General features: G+C 43.2%; 1 protein-coding gene and 1 long non-coding RNA gene across 2 annotated transcripts in view; both read right to left on the bottom strand.

Annotated features, from left to right (window-relative positions):
* The window catches only part of st6gal2a (ST6 beta-galactosamide alpha-2,6-sialyltranferase 2a), a 55,461-nt gene extending 51,903 nt beyond the window's left edge, over positions 1 to 3,558 (bottom strand). The window contains exon 1 of the mRNA XM_037789790.1: positions 3,300 to 3,558. The gene's annotated coding sequence lies outside the window, so the exon portion shown is untranslated. The remainder of the gene's footprint in view (positions 1 to 3,299) is intronic.
* Positions 3,559 to 4,059: 501 nt separating this feature from the next.
* Positions 4,060 to 4,714, bottom strand: LOC119500778. The gene is made up of 3 exons (XR_005209684.1): positions 4,659 to 4,714; positions 4,413 to 4,453; positions 4,060 to 4,125 (listed from the first exon to the last, which is right to left on the bottom strand). It is a non-coding gene; the product is annotated as an uncharacterized LOC119500778 (long non-coding RNA).
* Between the last annotated feature and the right edge of the window lie 22,434 nt (positions 4,715 to 27,148).

The following is a 27,148-nucleotide window of genomic DNA, read 5'->3' as shown; positions in this document are numbered from 1 at the left end:
CCATTTTTTTCCCATTAATATGAATGATTTTAAATAAAAGACATTTAAAACCTTCTCATTTTAAGTTGACAGTTTCTAACCTCATTCTCATGACAGGCGATATCATCTTATAGTTAAAATCAATGAGACTGTTCTGCAATGGTGCCATATTAAAAAGATTCTTCACTCTGCTGCTGGTGAGATGATCAACCGTTGCACATCTGTCTTTCGGAGACAGAAAGTCTGTATCCCTTTACAGTCTAAGTGCGGACAGTAAAGAAATGTGTCCTTGAAGCATAACTCCTTTCTTTTCTGTCCTGGAATCTGTTTTCCATTTTTCCTCTCAATGCTGTAAGGTCAATCAGCCTCACACACTCAACCCATAAACACTAACACATTATCACAAAAGACCTGACCATCCCATTATGTTTTTCTTTTGTTCAATATCGATTTGAGTAATGTGAACAAAAGAATTCAATTAATACACCTCACTGGGATTCATGCTAAACTGTTAATCTACACTGAGAATATCGTTCACTGCACACTATTCCTCTCTCCGACTTCCTGTGGTGCGATGCTAATCAGAGCAGTCAATCTCTGACTAACTAGTTACCTCCGTTACTGGGTCATCACTGACAGCAATTATGCATTTCATCAATTGGTATTTTTAGAACAGCAGCACTTTCTCTCTGCCATTTTGTAGCTTATAAAAAACAAGACTCAGTCAAAACCGAGTATATGGCTGGACTGTGTATGGTCAGTCTGTGAATTTGTGGCTAAATTGTTAAACAAATCGTCAATGGTCATGTGTATGATGGTTTTAAATTAGCTTGTAAGCTGGCTACTTATGAAACAATCCGGCCGTACACGTCGTCCCTCAACTCCAACTCCAGTCTTGCGTCTCAATTTGCTGATCGGACTGTAAACAATGAGTAGCGCACGAAAGACGAAGTCTTGGCCCGGATATCCGCTGGCTACACCGGAACCCCAGAAATATAGCCCCTTGCCCCCAAAGACATATGCGTCATGGATACCTGATAAATGCACACATACCCAACGACAATGTGTGAAAGAGTTGCGAGACTCGCAGAACATCTGCATTATTGCTTTTACACAAAACTATGTAATTAGCGCTAGGTCCGCTACGTACTGGCTGGCACCTCTTTGTCTCTGCAGCTGGATATTTATTGTGTCAAATGGGGCGGCCTCCCTGTGCGTGTACAGACAGAGTACAGGTGTGTAGGAGAACAGCTTTCTTTGTATGCACTCACAATGTGCCACTTTTATCCTACAATGGCGAACCACCACACAGCAGACCCGCGGCCATTTTCCACACCAACCCATAGCCGATGGGGTCTGAGATTGACCTGACGAAGACCTTGTGGGTCAAAATAAATAGAAATTTGGGGGGCTTGAAATGTTCAACCTCCTCCTTTCCCTTTAATTCTCTGAAAAATCCCTTAACTTTATGCGATAATACTGAAAACCACAACCTGCCGTGCAAAATGCCAGTATAGTGGAGCAAGATTGATATATTCGGCAGAAAAACGTCACAAAATAGGGTTGGTGTGGGAAATGGCCGCACCTGTACTCTGTCTGCACACGCACAGGGAGGCCGCCCCATTTGACAATAAATATCCAGCTGCAGAGACAAAGAGGTGCCAGCCAGTATGTAGCGGACCTAGCGCTAATTACATAGTTTTGTGTAAAAGCAATAATGCAGATGTTCTGCGAGTCTCGCAACTCTTTCACACATTGTCGTTGGGTATGTGTGCATTTATCAGGTATCCATTAGCACATTCATAATGCATCGTAAGAGAGTGGGTGGAAACGTCTATAGTTCAAAAGAAAAAGTCCTGGCAAAGAAAAGATAAATTATTTAGCTTTAGTTTTATATAATGTGTGTCTTTGCAGCTGTGCTCTGGTGGCTGTCCACTAAATTCTGTCCTTGTCACAACCTCTCAAAAGCTTTGAAAAACAGAGTGCACATAATTATTCAGCAGCTGCACACACAAACAAAATGACACTTTTCTGATGCAATGTCACTCTAACCTGGAGGGAGGCTTTGGATTTTCTTCGCCGTGCTGTTTTTGCTGCACAGGAGGAAATTACAAAGGACAGACTGGTGCCTTTGATTCCAGTGGACTACAGTGAAGTGTGAGTGTGAGTGTGTGTGTGTGTGTGTGTGTGTGTGTGTGTTCTTATTGTAATGAGTTTCAGTCGACTCTCGACTTCTGCCGCTGTTCCTGAAGGTGATGTGCTGAAGTGTTTCGGTGACTTTGAGATAAATCTCAACAGCTCAGATTGTTGTTTCCTGTTGCTGATATCAGACAACTTGCACCTCAAAAGGCAACACGCCCCAAACCCCCCACAAAACACAAAAGACAACACTTAATTGCCTTTGACACTTGTATGTTTCCCTCTGCTTTTAAATGCTTTCACGGCCCTCAATCAGGGTGATGTGAAGGGCAACTGCAGAACACAGCGTTTTTGTGTTTAATTTAAAGCACTTAGTCAGAAAGCTGAGATGTTATCTGGTTTGTCACTAATTAAAATCGCTCCAATCAAAACGCCTGCCACAGTTGAGAAGTGCTGCAGCTGTGATTATGAGATCCTAAAATGCACTTTTTGATTATTTCATGCACAAAAAGAGCAGTGCATTGCAAGTGCCAGATATCAATGTAGGAAATCAGTGGGTTTGGAAATGACACATGAGGATGCCCTCATGTGTCATTTCCTTCCCCCTAGAGCTCTTCTCTTGGCCTGGGGTTTCCTGTTTGGTATGGAGTGAAGATGTTGAACAACAAAACTGAGTGTCAAGGGAACAATAAACCTCTGCATCTTCTCCTCAAGTTGGAGAGCAGCGTGCAGGAGGGCCTGTCTTCACTGTGGGAGCTGTGAATGAACTCTTCAGTGTGGACAAACCCCATTTTCTTAAACAGGACTCAATGGCACCATCCAGATGAGCGTCATTAAATTGATGCACATTGAACTCTGCTTGCTGCATGTCTCAATTACGCTCCTATAGTGTTTATTAAACCAGTTGTGAACCTTAAAGAGCCTAAATGAGCTGCAGTTAAATGAGCTCTCCTGTGATCATCACCGAGCGTGATCAGGGTAAAGTAAACGCAGACACACAAAAGGCTTTTCTCTCTACATCTGATCTGAGAAAGAAATCCCTAAATATTGAATGGTTTTAAGCAAACATCGTGCATGCACATCTTCCCGCTGCGCTTGCTCCGTGTCCTGCAACAAAAACGCGCTGAAGCAGCAAATGCAGATCTGTATGGAAATGCTGCGGAGAGCGAACAAAGCCTTACCTAAAAACTGAGTCGGTCCTCACTGGATGCTGCTGCTGCTGCTACCGCTGCTGTCCGCCGGTCCATTTTGCCTCTCTGTTCGCCTTGTTGCACAGCAAGCATGCGGCTCGGTTTGGCTCGCCTCTTGCTCTCCGTTCACACAGAGAGGAGAGGAGAGATATCCACTGTACTACGCGGAGAGGCTGTTCTCTGGCACTCCGCTGCTGGCCTTTTTCTAGCATCCACATCCAGTGAGTGAGGGGCGGAGTCAGGGCTGGTTCTGTATGGCTTGTTGGCCTGGAGTCAAGGAAAGAAGGGAGGAAATAAGGGAGGAAGGGAGGAAATAAGGGAGGAAGGAAGGAAGGAAGGAAGGGAGAAAGGGAGAAAGGGAAGGTGTATTGATATTGAATTTGATACCTTCCTGGCAGCAGCAGCAGCAGCAGCAGACAGGGAAGGAAAAGAGGAAGGAAGCCATATTCAGTCAGTCAATTTTACTTGTATAGCCCAAATTCACAAATCTGCCTCAGAGGGCTTTAAAACCTGTATGACACCCTCTGTCCTTTACAGTGCGACCCTCTCATCGGATAAGGAAAAACTTCCCCCTTTTAACAGGGGGGGGGAAAAAAATGGAAGAAACCTCAGGAAGAGCAATAGAGGAGGGATGCCTCTTCCAGAATGGACAGACGTGCAATAGATGTTGTGTGTACAGAGTAACAACATAATGAAAATACAACATAGACAATCCATATGACAAAAAATGATACATAATAATGTGAGAAAATGGATTCAGGAGGATGTCAAGCAGCTTCCCAGCATAGCCAAACAGATAGAGCCAGAGCAACACAAGCTGCTCTCCACGCCAAACAGATAGAGCCAGAGCAACACAACCTCCTCTCCATGCCAAACAGATAGAGCCAGAGCAACACAACCTCCTCTCCATGCCAAACAGATAGAGCCAGAGCAACACAACCTCCTCTCCATGCCAAACAGATAGAGCCAGAGCAACACAACCTCCTCTCCATGCCAAACAGATAGAGCCAGAGCAGCACAACCTCCTCTCCATGCCAAATAGATAGAGCCAGAGCAACACAATCTCCTCTCCACGTCAAATAGATGGAGCCAGAGCAACACGACCTCCTCTCCCTGCCAAATAGATGGAGCCAGAGCAACGCGACCTCCTCTCCATGCCAAATAGATAGAGCCAGAGCAATACAATCTCCTCTCCACGCCAAATAGATAGAGCCAGAGCAACACAACCTCCTCTCCACGCCAAATAGATAGAGCCAGAGCAACACAACCTCCTCTCCATGCCAAGTAGATGGAGCCAGAGCAGCACGACCTCCTCTCCCTGCTAAATAGATGGAGCCAGAGCAACACAACCTCCTCTCCACGCCAAATAGATAGAGCCAGAGCAACACAACCTCCTCTCCACGCCAAGTAGATGGAGCCAGAGCAGCACGACCTCCTCTCCCTGCCAAATAGATGGAGCCAGAGCAACACGACCTCCTCTCCATGCCAAATAGATAGAGCCAGAGCAATACAATCTCCTCTCCATGCCAAATAGATAGAGCCAGAGCAACACAACCTCCTCTCCCTGCCAAATAGATGGAGCCAGAGCAACACGACCTCCTCTCCATGCCAAATAGATAGAGCCAGAGCAATACAATCTCCTCTCCACGCCAAATAGATAGAGCCAGAGCAACACAACCTCCTCTCCACACCAAATAGATGGAGCCAGAGCAACACAACCTCCTTTCCACGCCAAATAGATAGAGCCAGAACAACACAACCTCCTCTCCACGCTAAATAGATAGAGCCAGAGCAACACAACCTCCTCTCCATGCCAAATAGATAGAGCCAGAGCAACACAACCTCCTCTCCACGCCAAATAGATAGAGCCAGAGCAACAACGAAGGAGTTTCTACTTGCGAGCCCTTCATGTCGCTGGTTGAATACCATACTGTATGTCTATGAATTGTGAACAGCGAGCAAAATGGGGCAAAACTATCCAATCTTTGTCGCATTAATCATCTTGCAACCTCCTCAGACTCATCTTGTGACCCCTTGGAGGGGACCTTTGATCCCTGGGTTGGGAACTTAACTGATACCAAGTGCTTTGCAGGATAGGGATGAACAAAATAATGAATCTGAACATTTTTAGGGAATCACTCACACAACACACCCACTGTCACATTCCCAACATGGAGGCAAATACATCAAATTAGAACGAGTCAGATGCCATTAAAAATAATGAGTAAAAGCCTGTTTAATGTTGTTTCCCACTGTAAGTCAGTGGGTTGAGATCATCAAACAGAGGGAGGGAGTTTCATAACTTTGGTGCAGCTACTGATGAAACTGAAACCTCTGTCACGGTAACAGAGTCTCGGAGGACCTCAGGTGTCTAGCAGGGTGATATAAGTACAGTTTTTAGACAATACGGTCCTAAACAAATGTCAAGATCTTACTTTCAACTCTGACAGGGAGCCAAAGATGGGAGGCAAGAAGTGGGGTGATATGGTCCCTTTGGTCTTGTTAAAAACTTTGCTGCAATGTTTTGAGCCGACTGACCGGAGCATTTACAGTAGTTACAAGGTGGATATCAAAACCAAAAGTGTAATTTTGAAAGAATGAAGGAATGAAGGCAATTGACGTTTTTGTATTCATGAAACAAATAATGTGTTAATTAGTGAGCTTAACAGGTGAAGGTAGGCAGATTTTGTTATCTATGGACAGAGCCAGGCTAGCTGTTTCTCTTTTTTTAAGCCTTTATGCTAAGCTAAAATAACCAGCTGCTGGCTGTGGCTTCAAATTTGCATTTACAGACGTGATAGTGGCATCAATCTTCTCATATAAGTCTCGGCAAGAAAACAAATAAGGGTATTTCCAAAAATGTTAAGTGCACAGAAAAATGAGCAAGTGAGCAAACTGCCAGTGATGATGAAGATGTGATATGATCAATTTAGTAAATCTGAAACAGCTATGTCCAAGATCAAGGATGGCCTCAATGAATAACCTAGATTTTGTTGTTATCTCCTCATTTAATTTTGGAAGTGATAGTGGTTTCAATCTTGTATTTAAAATTGTGTTGCTGGGGCTACCCTCTTTGTTTTTTTCCCGTTGGCACCTTTGTGTGTGTGTGTGTTAGATAGAGAAAGCCATTTGTAGTTTGTGTTATTGTGCTGTGCAAGGATCAACCAGTGTAATGCAGGTTGTGCATTTGTGCGCTGCTCTCTTAATTACCTCATCAGTAAATGTCAAACGTTCAAATGGCTCAGCCATCTAGATTTATTTATTCATTTGTGCTCCATCAGATGCAGGCGCTGCCGCTGCATGCTGCAATTACTGCTGCACAGCCAAATATACCAATGAATAATAAATCACAACACAAAGAGATCTAACCAGCTGTCTGTGACGTGAACCATAAGACCAAGTGGAAAGTAAAATTGCACAGCGTTTATAGTAGAAACATCCTCTTTAACCCCTTGAAACCCTGAAGGATGGCCTCTCAGAGAGCAGAGGAAGGACACTTATAGGACCACTGCATGGTGCGGCACGGCTCTACTCAACTCTGCTCCCTCTTTTTTGGTTCTCCATTAGCAAAAGTTGTGGATAGTACCTGGTACTTTTTTGGTACCACCTCGGTCGAGCTTCCAAGTGTGCAGAGCAGAGTTAAAAACGCTGCAGGCTGCTGATTGGTCAGAGAGAATCGTCACTTGTGCGACACGGGACATCGTGCACATTTTTAAATCGTCAAACTACCATGGCATACCATTGAAGATGATGTTACGGCAGTTGCACACGGCGTCGCTATGGTGATCAGCTGAGAATTCTGCCTACATTAAGGGGGTACTATCTGCAGTGGAAAACGAAATACAGAAAGGCACCTGGTACCAAAAGTGAGTCAAGTTGAGCGGAACCATGCAGTGGAAATGAGGCACAATGGTAGAACACTTACAAAATGTTCCCCACAAACAACCACAGAAACGCACACACACACATATCCAGATACACATGCATATGGATCAGGGAGTTTGCACGGATACTCAAACTGTTGCCTCGAAAAAATAATGCAACCAGAGGCATTGGCTCCATTGCACACATGCTGTTCTCTTCAAAGCGAAGCTCCGTAGTGGGGCGTTTGGAGGCAGATGACTCACACAAACTCACTGGTGTGCTCAGAGACTGTGACTGAAAAATGGAGAGTGCGAGTGGGCTGTGGGAATTGTGTTTCTGGCCCAGAGCAATATGTTAAGACCTGTGTACTGAAATGTCTCCTACAGTCATCCCAGCCGCCCCCCCAGCAGGTCAGCAGCTCTTTGTTGAACACCTGACTCAGGTGCTTATCGTCTTTCTCCAGGTGCGTGTCAGTCAGCCACACTTCATTATGCAGCTGCCTTTGTAGTGGACGACCAAGAAAAGGGATCTCACAATGAGGGAAAGAGGTGTGTAACTAGGTGTGTGAAAGTGTGTGCATGTGTGTTATGACAAAAGAAGAGCATGCATGTGTGTAATATGTGTGTATGAAAACGTATCTTTCTCTTTTTGGCCCAGCTGCAACGCTGTTTCCCTTGGAAATGACTGATGACCGTGATCAAAGGGACCAATTAACCCTTCGCTAAGTCCCGCTCCCCTGGAGACTTTCCCCCGTCAAGCTTTTCATTCCAGCATTGCATGTAGCGGCTACAGTTCACAATAATAGAGAAAGGAATTTCAAAATTTATAGTATTTTTTGAAACAATGGGTCCTTGATTTCAGACGAGACAAAAGCAGCCTTTCATTTCTGGCCCAAGACCGTCAATTCCGCCGTCTGAAATGACAACTGTCACCGGCAGATATTATCAGCTCTAGCTAGCTAATGTTAACTCCATGAGATGGTTGAAAACTCCATCTCCAGCTGACTCATATTAAACCTGTGAAAGGGCAAGGGATAGTTTGGATGATTTGAAGATGGGTTGTATGAGGTACTTATCCATAGTCAGTATCTTACCTACAGTAGATGATGGTTGGCACGCCCCAGTTTGGAGAAACAGACAGGAGTACCAGCACAGGAGCAAAGTAATGTACTGCTGTGGACGGGGCCGGCAGTAAAACGTATTTTAGCCACCTAAAAGAAAGGCCCACCTAAAAAAATCCACCCAATTCTACTCTTATCAGGCCATTAAATAGGCGTTATCAATCACTATAAGTACCATAGATGTGGGTCCATAGGGGCCTACTACACCTACTACGTTGTAAACGTGAAAGTGAAACTTAAAAGCAATATGTTCTAATGCATTTTAAAACGTTACATTGTGAATACAAAGAAAAAGGCTTCTTTAGGTTTAGGCAAAAAAACTACAACTTCTTCAGGTTTCGGCAAAAAACAACAACATTGTGTTTTGGCAAAAAAAAACTAAGAACACAAAGACAACTACTTACGGAGTTTCACACTGTCTACTACAGCGCCTGACTTCTGCTCCTGTCATAATTACTACGGTCACTAGAAGTTGCTGTCGTGTTCTTTTATACCTTCTTTTGGTGATCTACCATGTGAATAGATGAGAAATCCTACTAATGGGTGTAGTAGGCCCCTACTGACCCACATCTATGGAGCTTATAGCAGCTGATAGCTGATAACGCCTATTTAATAGCCTCTCAACAGTCTAATCGGCTGAAAAATCAATATCAGTTTAAGTGTATGCTATATTTACAATATGTTCACTGCTTTACCAGCCCTTTCCGATGGGGAACTGAATCCCTTATCTGTGCTCTCTTCAAAGCCACCAAACTCCTTTGACAAAAACAATAATTTTACTTTGCAGAACACGAGAGCAAGTCTACCGCAGCGTCAATCAGTTAGTACATGTTATTCTGTGACTTTGGTGTTTTAAAGGGTTTGTTCAGATTACTGTTTTTGTCAAAGGAGTCTGGTGGCTTTGAAGAGAGCATAGATAACAGTAAATACAGAACCGTCCAAACTTTGTATATTGTAGTATCGCTTGGAGAAACTTCAATTAATCCAAAATTTGACAGGCCTTCCATGCCTGGTTACAGTTGCTAAGCTATGATTGAACTGTTGTTAGGGGGAGGGGTTTACTCAAACAGTTAAAGGGGAACTACACCCATTTTCAAAATTCATACATATTATTACTATGGTCTCAGACAAAAAATAGTAGTAAACATGAACAACTCTCTCCCAAATCCAAAAACTTGAGAGTGCTAAAACTCAAACTTGTGAAGTCATAAGGTTTAAAGTCTGGATCTGCTCCATAGAGAATGAATGGGAGGCTGATTTTGACCCACAGTCTTTTTCATATCCAAATGAGCTTTATTCTATAGTAGTGTTGTCAGTTGTGAAACAGAAAATGTTCCCATATACTCAGAACATCCTCTTGGGTGCTCTCAGTGTCACCTACAACATTTTTTCCCTATTCATTGTCTATGGAGCAGCTCCACACTTAATACCCTATGACATCACAAGTTTGAGTTTTAGCACTCTAGTTTTTGGATTTGGGAGAGAGTTTTTCATATTTACTAATATTTTTTAGACTGTCTTAGATGATAGGAATAACACGTATGAATTTTGATAATAGGCGTAGTTCCCCTTTTAACTGCTAGGTTGTCCCACCTTGATTTCATGTGACATCACTAAATATACAGTAGTTCTTTCAGTTTATATTGTTACATATAGCTGAACACTTCCTTTTATGAGAATAAAGGTCAAGCTGTAATGCAATATAAGAAGGTGCGTAAAGCCAGCACTGACATCCCTTCTGCTGTTTTCTGTGTAGGCTTTTTGTCTCTGCTTTAAAGTCGAAACACCACCAGCACTACCATCATCATCACTACCTGCGTAATCATCATTGAGACACATAACTGTGATTGAGATGAATCAGAGCAGTCAAAGCTTTCTGCTAAAATCATATTCGAACATCTGGCCATCTCTCTGATCTACCCCACTTTGCTGTTCCCCTCAACTAATTGTGGCCATTAGAAACCTGCGAGAGCGTGACGGTTTCCATGGCGATACGCTGATGTGCTCGGGTGTTCCGAGCCTTAAATGTCCCGGTCATTTCATGCCATCTGTTTCCCTTGGTCGCTATATCTCGACTGATTTGGGAATTATGTGAGTCAACACATCACGGAGGCCTCGCTGACTTAATGGAGTCGTTCACATCAACAAAATGCTGGTGGAGGTGTGTTTGATGGAGGGCTGACGGATTGAAGGATGATGCCTCTGAGAGCATTTCATCAGGTTTATATTCAATCCTCAAACACTACTGAGAGATGAGTAAACAGCAAGTGATGTAATGAAATGACAGCCAGTGGGTAACTTAGCCCTTAACAGACTGAACAATCTGGTCATTTGATGGGTATGATGAGCTCATCTCTGTGGTGTGCATATAGGGGAGAGAAGCCAAATGATGTGTTGGTACTCTGGCTGGTATGTTTACCACATTCACCATCTTAGTTTAGCGTGTTATTATGCTAACATTCGCAAATTGGCACTAAACGAAGTAAGACTGAAGCTTTCTTTGCGAAGAAAGACTAAAACAGACATGACATGGGAGTTCAACATCAATATAATGGAATAATCAATATGCATAATCAACTACATATTACATTACATTTATTTAGCTGATGCTTTTATCCTAAGACACTTACAATAAGTGCTTTCAACCATGTGAATATAACCCAAAAATTGCAAGAATCATGCACGGGCGTCAACTTCATCAAATATCCTGATCTACTTCAAGTGCTACATTTAGGAACAGTTGGAGCCAGGACAGCAAACAGTTGGGATTTTGTTGCCGACTGGCAGCCGCAGGGTGTGGACGGGCTGGGGTGTATAGTTTGACCATGTCTTGGATGCAGGATGAGCCTGAGCCATTTGCATGTGCGAGCTGAAAAGAGCCTGGACCAGGACCTGCACCGCCTCCTGGGTGAGGAACAGATATCTTACAGTATCTTCCTAATGTTGTGGAGAATTACTCTGCAGCCAGGAGCAGGTTGTCACAGCGATGTTGGCAGGTGAGGACAGCTGACCATTGAGCGTCACATCCAGGTTCCTCCCAGTCTGAGCAGGGGACACCACAGAGTTGGTAATGGTGAGGTGATGGATCGCAGATGTCTTCGGCAGCTCAGTCTTGTCGAGGTTGAGCTTCAGGTGGTGTGCACAGATCCACTGAGAGATGTCAGCCAGACATGCACAGATTTAGTGCTGCCAGCCCGGGGAAAAGACAAAATTAGTTGAAGACATGATATGCATAGGCGGAGTTTGACATTTGTGCTGGAGGGAGGCAAACATTTTTAAACTGACATCAGAGAGGCCCTTTAAGGCGAGCGGCCGGAGGGCGTGAACTGAACATTTTTGGACAGTGATTTTAATGCTAATACAGTTTATGTGGTACAAGGGCATAGTTATTTACTATAGCTAAACTATATAGTAGCTATAGTATATAGCTGCCGCTCCGTTTTCTACCGGCCACAGCAGTTTTCTGTGTAGCCGCACATATAACGACTTTTTTCCTGCTAATTGTGTGTGATTGACTACTTTCAATAGTAGAAATACAGAACGGCTGCAGATGGATAGCGGCGGTTTGTATATCACACATAGGTTTAGGTCGGGTATGCTTAGCTGCTTAGGACTGCAGTGTTTTTCAAGATCATCATCCACTGACCCCGGTGCTGTCGCTCGCTCTGCTGTGGCGTTAGCTGACGGCCCAGGCGGTCGCTCTGCTGTGGGGTTAGCTGACGGCCCAGGCGGTCGCTCTGCTGTGGGGTTAGCTGACGGCCCAGGCGGTCGATCTGCTGTGGGGTTAGCTGACGGCCCAGGCGGTCGCTCTGCTGTGGGGTTAGCTGACGGCCCAGGTGGTCGCTCTGCTGTGGGGTTAGCTGACGGCCCCGGCGGTCGTTCTGCTGTGGGGTTAGCTGGCGGCGCAGGTGGTCGCTCTGCTGAGGGGTTAGCTGATGGCCCAGGTGGTCGCTCTGCTGTGGGGTTAGCTGACGGCCCAGGTGGTCGCTCTGCTGAGGGGTTAGCTGACGGCCCCGGCGGTCGCTCTGCTGTGGGGTTAGCTGACGGCCCAGGGGGTCGCTCTGCTGTGGGGTTAGCTGACGGCCCAGGTGGTCGGTCTGCTGAGGGGTTAGCTGACGGCCCAGGCGGTCGATCTGCTGTGGGGTTAGCTGACGGCCCCGGCGGTCGCTCTGCTGTGGGGTTAGCTGACGGCCCCGGCGGTCGCTCTGCTGTGGGGTTAGCTGACGGCGCCGGCGGTCGTTCTGCTGTAGGGTTAGCTGGCGGCGCAGGTGGTCGCTCTGCTGAGGGGTTAGCTGATGGCCCAGGTGGTCGCTCTGCTGTGGGGTTAGCTGACGGCCCAGGCGGTCGCTCTGCTGAGGGGTTAGCTGAGGGCCCAGGTGGTCGGTCTGCTGAGGGGTTAGCTGACGGCCCAGGCGGTCGCTCTGCTGTGAGGTTAGCTGACGGCCCAGGTGGTCGCTCTGCTGTGGGGTTAGCTGATGGCCCCGGCGGTCGTTCTGCTATAGGGTTAGCCGGCGGCGCAGGTGGTCGCTCCGCTGAGGGGTTAGCTGACGGCCCGGCGATCGCTCTGCCGTGGGGTTAGCTGAGCTTGCTTTCCCACTGCCTGTGGTTGTTTGTGCATCCGTGTCTTCACATTCTGTCGGCTGCTGGCCGGTAGGCTCAAGCGGCTCTGTTGTTGAAGCTTTTGAAGAAATTGCCGAATGGCCATAACCGCTCATTGTAAAAAAAAAATATGAGCAGCAGGCTGAATCATCGTATGAGAGGGAACTCGTAGCTAATGTCACACGACACAACGCTATGTCACATGACTGCTCAAAAATGAATTTATTACAAAACCAAACATACATAACATAACAAACCCTGCCCTCCTGCAAACTCTGCCTATGATGATCTGATTATTTTTGTCCACACTGCTCCTTTCATACCTTATGTTCTGAAGAATACCAGAACCACAGGGCTTACTAGAAGGATGCACCGCACCGTGATCAAGACAAACCTGAAATGTCACTGAAACACATTACTGAGATAATGCCCCTGCAACTTATCAAATAGGCAGGTATAGACAAACAGAAGATTAATTGAGTTCAAAAGTAAGATAGATACTAGTGGCTGTCTGCCGCACTTCTCTTCCTTTCACTTCCTTTGTGTTCCCACATTTCTTTGTTCCACCTAAATATTACATGTGCATTAGGAAGACCAGTGGATGATGGATGGGATGTGGTACCGGCTACACCTGCTCTTTTCCACATTTCCTCCAGTGCTCAACATCGCTGGATGAACTCAACAACCCAAGAGGGGAACATGAAGGAAAAAGGCGTCATCATTACAGGGGCAGACCGTTGACAACTCTGCATGCTTTCTACATGTAACAAAGACCTCCAAGAGCCACTTAGACCCTCTGCTCCAGATCTCCTGACATTAACCAGCGTTATGATGTAATAAAACACTTTTCCTCAGTGTGGCCAGTGGATGAGACTGTTGGTTCAGCCGTGTTTTATAATCCAGCCTCCTCCAGTCAAGTCAGCCACCTGAAACAATTCAATCACTCTGGTAGCATTTATGGCCCTTGATCAAATCCCTATTTATTACTGGTGCAGCTTTTTATTTTTACAGCCTACCACTCTACGGTGACAGTGAAGGGCAATAAATGAAAGTAATTTGGATGTAAATGCAGATTGAATTTGAGAGTTATGAGAAACCTTTGACCCGCTCCATCTGGTGGCTGTTTTCCATCCTCTGGCTACTTGATGCCACAACAGGGAAACATGAATTATGGTGATGGGTATTTTTACTGCTTTATTGGCCATTATGAACAGTTTAATGTGGGACAATATGAAGAAAATCTACTCAAATACTTTTTTGTGGAAGAATATGTGAGGCGGGCAGATTTGGATTTTTTTTTATGTCTAAACTATTTGTATTGTCGCATGTTTAAAAACAAATACGACCTTGTGTGATTGTGGCAGGTGATTGCAGAACAGCTTGGAATCGGGGATGGTTGCAAAACAAAGGATGTAGATTAGACAGTAGTGATTGTGCTCTAGGTGGCTAAATGATAAATTCTTGCTAATGTCCCGTTTGGGACTCAGGCTATCCACTCAGGCTGTTCTCATACACCCTTTGTACAGTAGCTATACCTATATATCCCATAAAATCAATTCATATGTAATCCACGTAAGTATAAAGTGAGGCGAACGCCGTGTAGGGAGGACGTCGGGGTGGAAGGGTGGGTCAAAAAACATTTTTCCCCAAGATACAAGTGTTCGTACCCCGTGTGAAACCAGAAGTTGACGTTGATTTATTTGTCACGTAACTTCCCTACTTTAGTTACGCTACTTCCAGTGTTTTAATCAAATTATTTTAACCAAAATCACGATCTTTTCCTAAACCTAACTAAGTAGTTTTTCTCGTGGAACTTCCGTACAAAAGTTATGCCACTTCTGTTGTGATGTAAACTCAAACACAATCTTTTCCTAATCCTAACTAAGTCGTTTTGTTGCATAAACCTAACCAAGTTGTTTCCTGTGAGGAAGTTTATTTGAAAAGACTGGAGCAGAAATTGATGCTGGACATTCATAGGGAAACGCATGAAAAATTAGGAATACATTTTACAAGATATCATTCGAACCGTTGTATGAGAATATGTTGATCTATTGCACCCACATAATTAATTCAGTTTTACCTTGTATTCCGAATTTACACAACGAATAGAATAATAAATCGCATTGGATTCAGAGTGCAAGGTTTCTGTGCTCAAAGTTTTTTAATGAAGGATTACAATTTTTTTTACTAAAATAATAATAAAAAATATATATAAAATACGGACTTGGTGTGCAAAGGGCTTCTCTATCTGCTCCACTTCCATTAGCTGGGATTCCAACATGGACAAAAAATCCTTAAAGCAGTAAATCCTCAGATTTGAGAAGCTGTAACCAGCAAATGCTTGACCTTTATGCTTCATAATTGGCAAACAATTAAGCAATGATCGAAATTATTGTTGATTAATTTTATGTCAGTTAACTAATTAATTAACTGATTAATTGTTTCAACACTAAAAACCTTCAGCCATGCATTGATTCTTACAAATGCAGCTGCACATTCACTACTTTAACAGTGTCCCATTGTGATGGAAACATTTCACACTGTCAATTTCAGCACATTTCCGTGTAGATTCTTACTACAGTTGATTGTTTGAACCCCGCCAGAGGCTTTCACTTGCAGCTATATTCATTTGTGCTGCTGCTTTCACAGCGGTGTTGAACCCCATGAGGTTTCCCTGAGATTTCTTCACCCTGTACCTGTCGCGTCATAGGAGATGGCACCCCATTCCCACAGCCTCACCATATGGCAATGGCAGACTCCGTCACCTTTTGTCACCTATAGTACTCTCTCTCTCTCTCTCTCTCCGTCCGTGTCTCCCGGGCTTCAGCTTATTTTCCTATTTATTTTCTCCTCGCAGTATTTCCTTCAGGCTTCACGCTTTTCGATACAGCAATTAGTTTCCTTTCTACATGTCTGACAGTGCGAGGTCACAATCATCACCATACTGATAAGATTTCAGTTCTGCAATTCCCTAGAAACTCTATACTGTCATCCCATCACAAGCTTATACCAAGTCTGTCTGTCTCCTTTTAATGTTACATTTTCAACAGCAGCTTTAGCAAGATGGCTCCATCTTTCTCTCTTTGACTCAGTCTTTCTTATTCTCCTCTTCTCCATCTCTCTCTCTTTTTTATTCCCTGGCACTGCTTGTAATCGGCCTGCTATCTGACTGATGTAAGCTGGATGTAATACCTTTAATGATTACGTGTTGTTGATAAGATAAGCCTTCTTGAGCTCTTTGAAACTCTTGTATAAAACCTCTCTAAACCTAGGATATCGTTTCCAGAGAAACCAGGGACGAGGTGTCATGTGGTTTGGGCCTAAGTATTAATTTCAATAAAAAACAACCACTTATAAAAGGTGCTGTGTGTTTGTGATAGCGCAGACATCAGCTTGTTTTCTTGTTGTGTGTATTTTGGGTACTGTAGCCAGACACACTCCCTCTCCCCCGGTCTCATTTTGTCTAACTGGAAAAGACGAGGATGAGGGTGGTCGCTTTAAAAGCAACACATCCCCAGGCAGGCACGGCTCTGTCTGGTCCTCCATTATATCGCTGCACCCGCCTTGCGCTAGCTTGGAACTAGGTTGTTTCCATGGCGACCAAGTATTTGATGGACAGGCCTGTGTATGATGGCCGGTCCGCTGCGAGAGCTTCCACCCTCTGCTGTCATACAAACGGGAAGCTAAGGTTTTAGCATGTCTGTGTCTCGTGATGTTTTCACTGTCAAGCTACTGTAGAAATGAAACATTTGCATTCACACCCCGAACTCAAGCTCGTCTACTTTTAGGTACAAACGCCTACATCTTTTTTCTTCTTTTTTTTTTTTTACAGCCAGTCCTACTCTCCCACAGTACAGTACGTAGAAACAGCAAAGACTTTGGGTCTCTGACGTGTGAAATTTGGCTCATGTTCCAAATTTTCCTTCATCATATGAGACAACACACAGAAAATAAACAAACACAAAGCTAGATTAGAACATGGCAACCTGTTATGTTCATGAGCCTCCTTTTGCAGTAAGCTTATGTATATTCATGTACGTCATCACTGAACAAGACGTAAGATAGATCCCCTCTAGCTATGCTCAGTGGTGGAAAACATCTACATACATTTACTCAAATATATGTAAGTGCAATTTTGAGGTACTTCAGTGTTTCCTTTTATGCTACTTTGTACTTCTATTCCGCTTCATTTCAGGGGGACATTCGACATTCACAGTGACCATCTTATTTTTGAGACTTTAAAGCTGCAGTGGGTAGAATTGGAGCAAATATGATTTTAAAAAGTTATTTTTATAAAATGGTCACTTTATTCTGACAGTAGTGCATGAGACAGGTAATATGAAAAAAATCATGTGCATCTGTGACCTCCGGTGCTCCTAATAGCATCTGCAAGATTTCACAGACCGGAGTAAAACAACCAATCAGAGCTGAGCTGGAGCCTTGCCGTCTCTGAGCAGCTGTCAATCACTCGCAAACTCCGGTCAAACGGTCAAACTAGGCAGCGCTGATCAAATATGAATCAGTATTCTGTTACTGTAATGCCTATTTCTCACATAAAATGTTTTCAGAAACATCTTGTAGTGTACTGATTAGCTGTAAAATGAGAACGTTTGTGACCCGGCAGTCATGTTGAGATCAGTTGAGGAAATACCAAGCACCGCCCACCAGCCGGAGCAAACTTTCTCATTTTACAGCTAAACAGCACACTACAAGATGTTTCTGAAAACATTTGAGGTGAGAAATAGGCATTACAGTAACAGAATATTAATTAATATTTGATCACGCTCCCTAGTTTGATCAGAGTCTGGGAGTGATTGACAGCTGCCTCTGTTGAATGAACAGCCAATAGGAACGCTCTCTCTCTGAAATGAGCTGTGATTGGCCAAAGTCTCCCGTCACAGGCTAGATTTTTTAAAGCCTGAAAACAGAGTTATGAGGAGGTGTATAAGTCTAGTTTTCTCTCAGAGCACTTGAATTACAATAAGGTTATTATGGAATTTCTGCCCAATGATGCCAAAAATATTCTGCCTCCTGCAGGTTTAAATACATTTTGCTAATGATACGTATACTTACGTTCTACATACCCTTACTTAAGTGACATTTCAATGCAGGACTTTTACTTGCAATGGAGTATTTTAATATTGTAATATTGCTTCTTTTACTTAAGTAAATGATCTGAATATTTCCTCCAACACATCTATAGTTAATAATGCCAAAACACCACATATGTGTGTAGTCAGAGTGTGACTATTAGTGCAACACAGTTTAGAAAAGTTTATTCATCTTCAGTATCAACATGGAGAAACTTAAAGATTTCAACGTCTGCCAATAGTTGCTCTGAGCAATTTCTGATTTCATTTCCTCTAAAATAGACCACTAGGTTTTTTTCATGCTTAAAAGGGATGTGAAGTAATTGCAAATCTCTCGCTCTTCCTGAATCCCCTTAAAATCACTCTGTTCCAGCCTTTTTTCCCAGTTATTTTCAAAAGGGATGTATCAAAGTGTGAGCGGCAGTGAGAGGCAGCAAAGCCCTCTTTAAAGGATTATTGTGTGAGTAGGATGAGATTTTTCACTTCTTTTCCCTACCTCGTCCCTCTATAGCTGCACAGTGCGTGCAAACCTTAATGTTATCATCACTAGTTTTGAACTCAGGTAATAACAATAACAATTTGCTTCTGTAAACAACAATAACAGCTTCATCAAAAAAGGCTGCAGCTGAACCAACTGTAATTAAAGCTGCAAGCAGCGATGATGGGGCCCTCGCACCTGACCGCTCGTCGGGGGTACTGACGGTACACAGGTCCATGCAGCCCTACATTTCTGTGACCATCGGACACTGCACGCACAAGTTAGACGTTATTTCCTGTGTGGATTGAGTGGCACAGGAAATGACAGATTGCAAATTTTTCACCACTTCCTGTGTCCACTATGTGGCGCTAGAGAACGCGCGCTGTTGGTCTGTATCAAGTGTAGACCACACAATGTACATTTCATGTGAATCGGATAATGTTTGTCACATAACGCTGACTTCCTGTTGCCAGTAGGTGGCGCTATGACTATGAGTCAATATTGCCATGTAGATGTCCTCAGGCCTGAACTGCTATGAAGTAGGTCAAGTTTGGGGCAGATTTGACCAAGTACAGTCGAGTTACGACAGTTTGTCTTTCAATGGCGAATCATGTAAATTCTCTGCCACGCCACATCAACATCGTTTAAAAAAAACCTCACGATTTTAACAACTTTTCATCACAAAGGTTAAGATTGTACTGACCAAATCTGAAGTTGACCTGGTTAAATCTGTAGGAGGAGTTCATTAAAGTACCTACTCGTATGACACAAGTACTCGTACGACACGACTCATACGACACCACTACTCGTATGACACAACTACTCGTATGACACAACTACTCGTATGACACAACTACTCGTACGACACAACTCGTTCAGTCAGTTGAATCAGATGATTAAATGTTTCTTGACCTTTCTCTTCTGTTTCAATGAACTTCATCTGCTGCTCTTTGATAACTTGTGAAAACACGATCAGATGGCGGCTGAGAGGTCAAATGATCCACATGCCGAGTCAGCGCCATGAAACCAGATGAGATCAGATCCTTAAAAGAGCTCAGACGATGGAAACCTGATGAACGTGATGAAGGTTACAGCCTCCTCCTCATCGCTCCACACTGATATCTGATGTTTTATATTTCTGGTGTTTCTGCCGGTTAAAAACAGTTATTACTCGTCTCACGTTAACCACGATGTTTCAGCAGACTGCCAACACGGAAGCTGTCAGACCAAGCTATTAGTACTGCTAACATATTTATTCTACTTTTTCCCTTTGCCGTTTCCATATAGTTTATGTTTTGGCATTTCTCACTATTACTCCAAATATTAATAGTAGTACTGTGCATATTGTTATTAGTATTGTTATTATTATTATTAGTGGTAGTATTATTGGATTTATTTAAAATCATTTGTTACAACCCGGCTCAAAGGTTGCAACAAAAATGGGAGACCAGACGAGTTTAAAAATAGTAACAGGCATTTATTTAACAAACTAACAATCAATAACTAAATAAACGTGGAAAGTCAGTAATCAGTAATGTAGGCATGTGTGGGTGTGTGAAAATGTCTGCTGCAAACAAAACAGGTGTGCCAGCCAAGGAAGAGAGAGAGACATCTGTTGAAAGGTAGAGAGCTTTTATCCCAACCACACCAAGCCCGGGTGTGGCTCATCAACCTGACGACCCTCTCCTGCAAAACAAAGGAGAACCAGCAAAAAGACACAGGACACCTAGTGGAGTGGAGGGGTCGTCACACCCCCCTCCATAAAAACAGTGTTCCCACCGGGAATGCCGACAGACAACACTTCTAACAAAATACAATAAACTACATAGCCTAATAATTTCAAAAAAATAAACCTTTCATACTGACCAGTTCTGTAGTGTGTCACTTAGACAGCCAACCAATCACCACACTGCAACCCAGCAACTCCAACACCTGGAGAAGCATTTAAGAATTTACAGCATAGAGAGATTAGACAGTAATGGTACATCACCAGATATAAAATCAAGATGTTCTTTGGAGGGTTGGTCTATACATGGAAATGCAAGACTAGATGGTTAACACACAGATCGTCAAACAATGTGCAAGTATCAGACAAAGTGACGTGCAAAATCCCAGCTACCAAAACATACAGAACTGGACTTGCCATAAGCTCCAGCTACCAAAACACACAGAACGGATATAAGCGCTACCCAAAAGTAGCATCAAAAGGTTCCTCTACAACAAAGGCTCACTAGCCAAACAAGTCGTCCCAAGACACACAGCACAAAGAGGCAACCAAACTACAACAAAGCTCACACCAACCAAGGCATGAGCTGTAGCACTTATGTTCCCACGGCTAACAGGCCAAGCTACCAAGTTGCACGTCACAGCACAACCAATGACAATTCACCACATCCCTCCTGTAACCATTTACTTGCCGACCACATGAACCACTATAACTTCCTGCAACTGCCATCATTCAGGTTCTCACAAATGGAGCACCTTCAGTGTAACTGGGTCCAACTACCCAGAAACCCTCCAGGCTGTGCAGAACTCTCATAACTGGGTCCAACTACCCCAGCCATCACACACTATTGGTCTAAAGGCACCAACAGAGCCAACAGACAGTGTTGCCCAGGTCAAATAGTGCACAAAAGAGACAATGTCTACCAAACTAATGTGGAAGTCTCCCCCTACCTAAACTACCTATCTCAAACTAATCTACCTCACTGAACCCTAGTCTTCATGCAGATTAGCGGGAGGCTCTTTAAACACTTAAACCAGTAGCCTCGGTTAGGCCCCCAGCAAGCTGGTTACCCACCTGACAGCTCTGGATGTGTCCCCGAGACAACTGCTCTGACCGCACACCACACAAAAATAACAAACTAAAAAAACAAACCAACACACTCGACCATGTCTCCCAAAAATCTAGATGCACAACTCAATTTACAAAATGAGGTGCACCTGCCGACCAGGCAACAACTGATCTCATTCATGAAACCACAGTCTCTGCCAATCAAGCATTAACAACTTGTAGAACCAACTGCACAATACCAATCTAAACTGGGTCAAACAAATTAGGACGAGCCCCCATTTGTTACAACCCGGCTCAAAGGTTGCAACAAAAATGGGAGACCAGACGAGTTTAAAAATAGTAACAGGCATTTATTTAACAAACTAACAATCAATAACTAAATAAACGTGGAAAGTCAGTAATCAGTAATGTAGGCATGTGTGGGTGTGTGAAAATGTCTGCTGCAAACAAAACCAAAACAGGTGTGCCAGCCAAGGAAGAGAGAGAGACATCTGTTGAAAGGTAGAGAGCTTTTATCCCAACCACACCAAGCCCAGGTGTGGCTCATCAGCCTGACGACCCTCTCCTGCAAAACAAAGGAGAACCAGCAAAAAGACACAGGACACCTAGTGGAGTGGAGGGGTCGTCACAGCATACAAACCTACATCCACAATACACATCAGCCAAAATATATATTTTTTTATTTTATCTATTCATTTTCTACCATGAATATTATATCTTCCATTGTTTCTATTCCGTACTTGGGCACGGTACGGATCAATCTTACCTATTATAAAAACGCCCTAAGATGCTTCACTGGAATAAAATGTGCCGGAGATTTGAACTAAATCTAGTCCCACAAGAGTCTACGACAAACGGCGATTCTTTTGGGAGGAGAAAAATAATAATAAAGAAAAAGAAGAACCCTTACAGTTTCAATAGGGCCTTCGCTGGCCCGACGTTGTCGGTGCTCGGGCCCTAATTATACAGCGTCTGTGCGAATATACGTTTGACAGTGTTATTCCCCTCCTGTTGGGCTCTCAGCACACACCTGCGACTCAACACCTGCAGGTCACAGACACCATATGCCTTGGTTAGCAATTCACAAGAAGAGCAGGACCCCCACACCCATACGCAAGAGAGGAATCTAGTTTTTATGATCATACTCGCCAACACCTACATACTTGCTGAATCCAAATTAAACATTTAAGAATGGAGAATATGTAATTCCTCACCTGAGGTCTTTCTATTTGGCACACAAGGAATTCTTCTCCATAATGCACCTCCTCTCATAGGCTTATTGCGACACAGGTAGCTTACTTGGAATAATGTGGCTGTGTGCCGTGAGCCTCGGTGACAAAGAACCTGTCTAATCCATCAAGAAGTTTTGTGCGATGAGGATTTGCATGACAAAACAAACATCGTGAAATGCTATTAAGATAAAGTGGAGGACTGGGTGAAATTGCCTTGGCCTTCTGCATAATTTCACAGCTCATTTTGTGATGCTGAAGTATGAAAAGCACAACAGGTAAAAGCAGCAGACGTGTGCAATGTGATTGGTAGTCAGCGTTGTTAGTGATGCATAATTCATCTGCAGTCTGGCTGACTGTTGCTATAGAGAGCACAGTTAAAATGATTTTTTGCAGCGAGACAGCATGTTTTGCAGCCACTACATGTATGCAACATGAACACACGAAACGCAGAAAGACACTCACACGAGCATCCGTAAACACGATGTGTGTCACCACATTGACCAACAAAGCCGCTGTTGTTGCTTTCTGAGTGTGTGGTTTTGAACAGCGCTGTGTAATTTCACTTGAGTTCTGCACGGGCTTTGAACGCCCGCTTCCCCTTTTCCCAAACTGGCCAGACTCCCCATCAGATATAATGAGGGAACATGGATTCCAAAATAGAGGTTTTGAAATGGTAATGAGTAAGACTCCCTGCTACTAAAAGGGACAGAAGGACTGATTTAGCACAGCAGAATTAGAGATTGGAAGACAGTAATAGGACACATTTAGATGGCAGTCATATATCTAGCTGTGGTGCGCGAGAGGAGGAATGGAGTGAGTTAAGATTTTAGCCCTCAACATCCAGAACGTCTATTTATACCAGAGCAAAATGCTAGCATAGCTTAAACTATGTCCATCACTACAGAAAATTACAACTCTGTGAGATTACTCTGCAGAAGAACAGATTGTTCCAACAACATGCCCAATAGTTAGGATTGTTCCCATGGAGAATAATGAACAACATCACAGCCTACTATGCAATAACTTTCTTAAAATGTCATCCTCGTTCTGTCATCATTACCACAACCAACACTCTGACCACCATGCTCATGACACAAAGGCCTCACATGATGCTCATGTGAATGTACAGTTTTCTCCAGCTAATTGTCTCTCCCGCTGTCACTCTAATTAGCAGCGTATGTACGACAGATTGAGTCCCAGTGTCTGCTTGCCTCCAACACATTAATTTTAAATGCATTGAAAATGCATGATGCTCACATGACTGCTGAGAGCTGATACGCCACCAGCATGCCCTCTGACCTCATTGTGTTGTTGTTGTTGTTGTTGTTCAAGTGTCAAGTCAAGCCAAGTCAATTTTATTTGTATAGCCCAAATTCACAAATCATAAATTTGCCTCAAGAGGCTTTACAATCTGACACCCTTTGTCCTTTACAGTGCGAACCTCTCATCGCATAAGAAAAAACACGACCTCCTCTCCGGTGTTAACAGCATGCACTGCATATTCTATTCTTTTACTATGACAATGTACTCTGATTAGTAATGTCAAGAGTCTACAGCCATGCTAGCCCAAACCGCCCAAACCGTCATGCCAAAGGCAATGCTGCACATGTGGCTAAAATTAGAGGATTCCTTTTTTTAGTCATTTTCAAATGAAAGCAGAAGCGCCTCAGTGGTCTGAAAAAACCTGCCACCTGCAACTGTGACTTTCTGGGTTACTATTTGACTCAGACATTTGTCAAAAGTCACCTGATGTCTCCGCTCCAATTATCTCATAATGCTGTAATACATCTAGAGAGTGAAAAACCCAGAGGCAAATGGTCTTTATAAAATGTGAAACAAACAAACAGAATTAATCTTATGTAACGTGAATTTATAGTTTGACTATTTCCTCATTTTGGTACACCTCTAGTGCAGAAACTTACATCACTCAGTTGCATCATTTATTGCATACATTTTATTATAGTGAAATAGTCGATCCACAATGAAATCCAGCAGCAGAAGAGGATTCAGCTGGGAGCTCGATGAGTCTCCCTCAGCTATACAGAACAATACCCAACAGGCTCATGTCACTGAAATGAGATGCATGAAATGCACAAAAGCCACAGAGAGGTATGGCAATAAAAACCAGAACAGGAGGAGGCTGAGTTGGTGAAGCTGCCACAACAACAATGTGTAGCAGGGAGTAGCATGTCTGCAGTGATGATTATTATCCCTCTGACAGTGTTGACAACTTTATTGCTCTTCCAGAACGAACACTTCCTAAATAATAATCAAGACTAACGTAAAGTAACTAAATACCTCAGTGACTTTGAATTATCAGTGGTATTATATCACAGAATAGTAATGAAAAAGGTCTACCAATCCTAAAATAGAAAATATGTATTTCATACTAACATGTCAAATGTTTACGACCCAACGTTTGGATTCTTTTTGACATTATTTCTTAGGCCGACTGCAGCCCTTTGAAGGACAAGGCTGATATTATTCTATACTACTGTTATGGTTGTAAGGTTTAGAAGTGATTTCATTAGTTAATTCTTTACATATTTACAAGTTTGAATATTTTCGTCAGCAACTTTAAAACAATAACAATAGTCTGCTGATTGTGGTTTTCTTCACATTTACCTCAGTTGCTGTGAAAAAATGTTGGCATTGCATGTTTCTGCAAACCATGGGATATGTTGAATGTCAACGTTTCTGAACCAAAATTACGCTTCATAAATATGTTTAATATCAGCCTCGTATCATGAAAATGCACAATGCCACTGTCACGTTTCAGGAATATAGGTTTTGAAACAAACGCAGATAAGAATGAGGATTTTAAAGGTGCTCTATTCGATATTCAGAGCATTAATATAGCAGCAAACAACTATTGTCTTTGTAAAGATATAGAGGAGCAACGTCTACCTGAGCAGAGAATGAAGTCGCTCTCCCTCCCCGCTTCTCCGTGCTTTGTACAAAGGTACGACGCCATTGACAGGTGACTAAGTGAAACGCAGACAGAATTCTCTGGGTTTTAACATTGTTGGAACAACACAACAAAATATATAACATAGGTCTAGTCATTTTTAGACATTTCAATACGGAAAGTTCTTTAGGTATTTCTTTATGTTTACTTCTCTCCTGAAAGGAGTTCCTTTAAACCTATTCAATTTCTTTAATGTTGCCATTCAGCTTGACACCAAGCTGTGGAACGTAAGAAAAAATATACCTCTACAACTTACTACTAATACTATAAATGCTCTACATCTGGTAATTGAACTCACTATTTCTGTCTTATAATACAACTCTACCATAACGTACTGACATTCCTGACTAAAATCATGTTACCTATATATATATAAGATTCCATTTTTTAACCATGTGGGAGTTTGCTGCAACCCCCTGGATTTCTCATTTTCTCTCTCAGGATTGATTTCAGGCTTTGCAGTGACACACACTGCGCGGTGTGGATGAAACGTAGTCCTAAGAATCGCAGCTACATGAAGCTACAGTTTGCTCTAACATTTTTTTTTCCACAGCATCTCTGTGACCTTCTGCTTCAGGCTGTCTAGAGGCAGTCATTAGGGGCCTGGAATGAGAAGGTCTTTCTGCGCACTCAACCAAGTGTGACGAGCGGTTGGGGTGGGGGACACATGGGTCATCACAGATCCATTCAGGGCTTTCAGCCAGAGTGTTTGCCTGGCATGATGCCCCTGAAAGGTCACCAGTCCATGAGATAACATTTATACAACCATCTCATGCTTGGCTGGACTACATTGGACGCGAGAAGAAGGCAGCAACAAAGCAGGGGTTGGTTGGTTACGAGGGTCTCCAGGGACAGAAGAAGTAAAGCAAAGGAGAGAAGAAGAAGAAGACACTGTTTAAATTAGCTGTTGAGACACTTTCAATGTCAGGTGCTGTTTATTCCACTGATAAATTCTTTGCATTGGAGACGGTGTGCAGTTAATTTGAAAGGTGTTTGCATTGCTCCGGAGATTAATGTGGTGTTTGGCTAAAATTAGGCCTAATTAGAGATTCACCTTTTAACGAAGTATTTTCACCCCTTGAGTCGAGAATACAACAAAGGAGTAAGGATTATGAAAATAAACACATGTAGTGTTGTGTATGCACTCATGTGATGATGATAATAATAATGATTATTATTTTTTTCATACAAAGATTGTAGTTCAAATTGCTTTACAGAGAAGAAAGAAGATAAACAGGAAGAGTTAAAGCTGCTCTAATAAATATTTTTACATTAACAATGGATCAAAAGTCAAAGTGCAACGTGAAAGGGGACAAACCCACAGAGAATTGTCGCCTGGCTTCGTAGTTCCCCCCTCAGCATTTTAGCATCTTTTAGCTCTCTGTTTTGGTTCACTTTCATCAACCTTTCCAGCCACAGCACAGGGTTTTCAGTGAAAGCGTCACCTTTAAGGCCCACACCAACCCTACATCAAAGAACAATCAGCGACGAAGGCCGACCGTTGAGTTGTCTCACGTCGCTTTTGTCTTGGCTAAAAAGTTGCACTTGAATACACCGCAAAGACTACAGCCAACGGCCAACTACCACGTACGTTCTGCACCTGCGTGAGATGAAATAACTCTCCCGACCAGCAGGTTGCAGTAGTCCGTATTCGTCATTCAAAAAGGGAAACTGGAAGACCGAGGTCTGCAGATA

This window comes from Sebastes umbrosus, chromosome 13 (genome assembly GCF_015220745.1).
Source record: "Sebastes umbrosus isolate fSebUmb1 chromosome 13, fSebUmb1.pri, whole genome shotgun sequence".
Classification (NCBI taxonomy): domain Eukaryota; kingdom Metazoa; phylum Chordata; class Actinopteri; order Perciformes; family Sebastidae; genus Sebastes; species Sebastes umbrosus.
Note: the sequence above shows the minus strand (reverse complement) of the source record. Positions and strands in the feature narration are given on the sequence as shown.